The sequence below is a fragment of the Bos grunniens genome, chromosome 18 (assembly GCF_055505025.1).
Source record: "Bos grunniens cultivar Pamir isolate PY7600 chromosome 18, Bosgru_T2T1.0, whole genome shotgun sequence".
Classification (NCBI taxonomy): Eukaryota; Metazoa; Chordata; class Mammalia; order Artiodactyla; family Bovidae; genus Bos; species Bos grunniens.
The window spans coordinates 314,698-319,771 of NC_141182.1; the positions used below are offsets into that span (position 1 = coordinate 314,698).

A 5,074-nucleotide genomic window follows, 5' to 3' on the forward strand; every position below is an offset into this window, starting at 1 on the left:
AGTCTGAATTTGGTAATAAGGAGTTCATGATCTGAGCCACAGTCAGCTCCTGGTCTTGTTTTTGTTGACTGTATAGAGCTTCTCCATCTTTGGCTGCAAAGAATATAATCAGTCTGATTTCAGTGCTGACCATCTGGTGATGTCCATGTGTAGAGTCTTCTCTTGTGTTGTTGGAAGTGGGTGTTTGCTATGACCACTGCATTTTCTTAGCAAAACTCTATTAGTCTTTGCCCTGCTTCATTCCATATTCCAAGGCCAAATTTGCCTGTTACTTCAGGTGTTTCTTGACTTCCTACTCAATATGCCAGCAAATTTGGAAAACTCAGCAGTGGCCCCAGGACTAGAAAAGATCAGTTTTCATTCCAATCCCAAAGAAAGGCAATGCCAAAGAATGCTCAAACTACCGCACAATAGCTTTCATCTCACATGCTAGTAAAGTAATGCTCAAAATTCTCCAGGCCAGGCTTCAGCAATATGTGAACCATGAACTTCCTGATGTTCAAGCTGATTTTAGAAAAGGCAGAGGAACCAGAGATCAAAATGCCAACATCCGCTGGATCATGGAAAAAGCAATGGAGTTCCAGAGAAACATCCGTTTCTGCTTTATTGACTATGTCAAAGCCTTTGACTGTGTGGATCACAATAAACTATGGGAAATTCTAAAAGAGATGGGAATGCCAGACCACCTGATCTGCCTCTTGAGAAATCTGTATGCAGGTCAGGAAGCAACAGTTAGAACTGGACATGGAAAAACAAACAGGTTCCAAAAAGGAAAAGGAGTACATCAAGGCTGTATATTGTCACCCTGCTTATTTAACTTCTATGCAGAGTACCTCATGAGAAACGCTGTAATGGAAGACACACAAGCTGGAATCAAGATTGCCAGGAGGAATATCAACAACCTCAGATATGCAGATGACACCACCCTTATGGCAGAAAGTGAAGAGGAACTAAAAAGCCTCTTGATGAAAGTGAAAGTGGAGACTGAAAAGTTGGCTTAAAGCTCAACATGCAGAAAATGAAGATCATGGCATCCGGTCCCATCACTTCATGGGAAATAGATGGGGAAACAGTGGAAACAGTGTCAGACTGTATTTTTTTCAGCTCCAAAATCACTGCAGATGGTTACTGCAGCCATGAAATTAAAAGATGCTTACTCCTTGGAAGGAAAGTTATGACCAATATAGATAGCATATTCAAAAGCAGAGACACTACTTTACCAACAAATGTCCATTTAGTCAAGGCTATGGTTTTTCCTGTGGTCATGTATGGATGTGAGAGTTAGACTATGAAGAAGGCTGAGTGCTGAAGAATTGATGCTTTTGAACTGTGGTGTTGGAGAAGACTCTGCTAGTCCCTTGGACTGGAAGGAGATCCAACCAGTCCACTCTGAAGGTGAACAGCCCTGTGATTTCTTTGGAAGGAATGATGCTAAAGCTGAAACTCCAGTACTTTGGCCACCTCATGTGAAGAGTTGACTCATTGGAAAAGACTCTGATATTGGGATGGACTGGGGGCAGGAAGAGAAGAAGACAACAGAGGACGAGATCGCTGGATGGCATCACTGACTAGATGGACATGAGTCTGAGTGAACTCCTGGAGTTGGTGATGGACAGGGAGGCCTGGCGTGCTGTGATTCATGGGGTCGCAAAGAGTTGGACATGACTGAGTGACTGAACTAACTAACTAACTAAGATGCATTTGAAGAGTTGAGAGGCTTTAAGAATAAATGATTCAAGGCTAAAATGATCCCCATATATAACTCAAATTGACATGAATAAAAATAAAATCGTATCAACAAATATAACAAAAAGCTATGACAAGCTACTGAAGACAAAGTACGATATATAAAATACAGCCTCTGGGAAACCTGGAATTGACTAAGAAGATAATCCAGGTAACTGAAGCTTCATTTTGAAATATTCATTTCAGGTTTGAGCATTGCATTTATCTGCTTCGTCATAATACTGAAATGTGGTAACATAAAGATTAAAATTATTACCTTAATAAAGAGTAAATTACTAGTACCTGTCTATGTTAACAATTTAGAACTAAATCTCTTAACATTTCATAAATGACACGATGTCCCTACACAAAGTAAAAGATTTCTTCAGTCTAATTTTTATTTGCTGGATACAAAGTATGCTTTTAGGCTGGTTTAGAGACCATAGATTTACAGCCTGTGTATTTTTTGTATTGAACTAGATTCAATATTTAGCCAGAATCACTTTGAACTTTCTTTCAGAAAGTCTGAGAATTATTTCTCCTTCTGGATAGTCACTTCTCCTTCTGCTTTCTCATTTTCGTATGAATACATTCTCTCTTTTAAATGATTCCATTTCTTGATTAACTCCTTGTTTCTTTTCTCCAGCATCAGACCTTGTTTCTCATATTTGGCCTGAAGTTTTCTCACGATCCGCTGAAACTGGTCTTGGATGCTAACGACCATCTTCTCTTTACTGTCGGCTCCCAGTTGCTGTGGAGCAACATGTTTTCACTCTGGAGTTGAGGTAATCTCTCCTCTAAGGATTCCTGATTTCCAAGGTATGTATTCACTTTGCCTTGTTCATTCTGATACATGTGTTCAATTTCCTGCTTTTGAAACTCTGATTGGCTTAGATCCCTCTGGACACGTTCTAACATCAAAGTCTTTTCTCTAAGATCATCTCTCGCATGATGCAGCTTGATTTTCAGCTTTTTGAAGATATTTTTCACTGTAGATAGTTGCTGGGAAAGTGTCTCCTTGTTATCTTTTAGATTAGCCACATCATACTTCATTTTGTCCCACAAGCATAACCACTCATCTCTTGCTCTCTGGAAGGCAAGTTCCAGATCTCTTTTTGATGTCTGACCTTGATCATGTAAGGCAACACCCAGTCTAGAACGGTAGGATTTCACTTCCATTTCCAGTCTTTGTTTACTTTCTTTTTTGTTCACCAGCTTAGAGTTTAGCAGCATATTCTCAGCTGTCAGAGCATTAAGCTGGCCTGTATAGTGGGATATAGTCTTTGTTAACGTTTCCTCATTCAGTTTTATTGCCTTTTGAAGATCATCATTCTTTACTTTGAGAATTTCAATGTCCTCAAAATAGTTCTCTTCCTTTTCCCGGTGCTGATTTTTCAGTGCATCTATCTCCAGTCTTAGCATGGCAATTTCCTCCTGCAGCATGTGCTTTTTGTGCAACAGGTCTTTTGTTTGTTCACACTATCATAAACCTAAGTGAAACAAAGGAGATTTTTAGCTAGTACTCAGTAAAGTGATATTCCATGATTTCTATGGAAATGAAAGACTAACTTGTATGTTTATACAATGAAAAGACTGCACCAAGTGTGTCTCCAACAGGAAAAAATAAGGTTCAATTCAATTCTCAGACTTTATATAAGCAGAAATTCCCAAAGCTTCAATAATTTAATGGAAGACAGTGAGTCCACGAAAGTAAAATAAAAAAATAAAAAATATCCCAAGAAACTTTTCAAGAAGCTCAGAACTGGAAAGGCTTCCCTCTGAACTACAATAAACCCAGAAGGCTTAAAATAAAAGATTCATAGATCTGACTACACTTAAAAATTGCATCTGATGTGGAATATTTATATAATGGAAAACTAGTAAGGCATAAAAAAGAATGAAATAATGCTATTTGTAGCAACAGGGATAGACCTAGATATTATCACCCTAAGTGATGTAAGTCAGACAAAGACAAGTATTATATCATACTGCTTATATGTAGAATCTAAAATGAACTTATTCATACAATAGAAAGAGACTCATAGACACAGAAAACAAACTTATGGTGACCACAGGGGAAAGCAGCGTAGGGGAAGGGATAAACTAGGATGCTGGGATTAACATATACACACTAGTAGATATAAAATAACCAACAGAGATATACTGTACAACATAAGGAACTACTTAATATTCTGCAAGAATCTGAAATGGAATATGTGTGTACATGTGAGCATGTGTGTGAGTGAGTGTGTATGTGTATTAGTCACTCAGTCATGTCCAACTCTTTGGGACCCCATAGACTATAGCCTGCCAGACTCCTCTGTCCATGGAATTTCCCAGGCAAGAATACTGGAATGGGTAGCCATTTCCTTCTCCAGGCTGCTGCTGCTACTGCTGCTAAGTTGCTTCAGTCGTGTCTGACTCTGGGCAACCCCATAGACTTCAGCCCACCAGGCTCCCCCATCCCTGGGATTCTCCAGGCAAGAACACTGGAGTGGGTTGCCATTTCCTTCTCCAATACATGAAAGTGAAAAGTGAAAGTGAAGTCGCTTGGTCGTGTCTGACTCTTAGGGACCCCATGGACTGCAGCCTACCAGGCTCCTCTGCCCATGTGATTTTCCAGGCAAGAGTACTGGAGTGGGGTGCCATTGCCTTCTCCACATTCTCCATGGGATTTTCCCAACCCAAGGACTGAACCAAGGTCTCCTGCATTGCAGGCAGATTCTTTATACTCTGAACCAGCAGGGAAGCCCCATTTATATAATATATACGTATATATCTGAATCACTGTGCTGTATACCTGAAACTAACAGAATATTGTTAATCAACTATAATTCAATAAACAACACCACTTGCTAGGTTTATAAACACTGCATTTGATACCTCCTACACATCTACTTCACAGTAAGAGCCTTAACTCTGTATAAATAGACTAAATTTTATACAAAAGTTTTTCCTTGAGAATATGCTATCTTCTAACGTTTTAATAGGCAATTACAAAAGTTACACCTATTGACAACTGTACTAGACACTTCTACAAACATTAATTAACTCATTAGCTGTAATTATTCTGGAGAGGCAAAAGTTAAAAATATGAGTAAGCTACAGCCTTTTCACCATGTCTTTGGACTCTACTACTTGCTAAGAGTCAGACACGACTGAGCGACTTCACTTTCCCTTTTCACTTTCATGCACTGGAGAAGGAAATGGCAACCCACTCCAGTGTTCTTGCCTGGAGAATACCAGGGACGGGGCTGGTGGGCTGCCGTCTATGGGGTCACACAGAGTCGGACATACTGAAGCGACTTAGCAGCAGCAGCATCAGCAGTCTTCTTACATCAAACCACAT

The 5,074-nt window shown here is 39.6% G+C and overlaps 1 pseudogene across 1 annotated transcript; it reads right to left on the reverse strand.

Moving 5' to 3' along the window:
* Nucleotides 1–2,100: 2,100 nt before the first annotated feature.
* LOC147352870 (ankyrin repeat domain-containing protein 26 pseudogene) lies at nt 2,101–5,074 on the reverse strand (annotated as a pseudogene). Its single transcript, XR_015146700.1, has 2 exons — nt 5,063–5,074; nt 2,101–3,204 (listed from the first exon to the last, which is right to left on the reverse strand). The product of XR_015146700.1 is annotated as an ankyrin repeat domain-containing protein 26 pseudogene (transcript).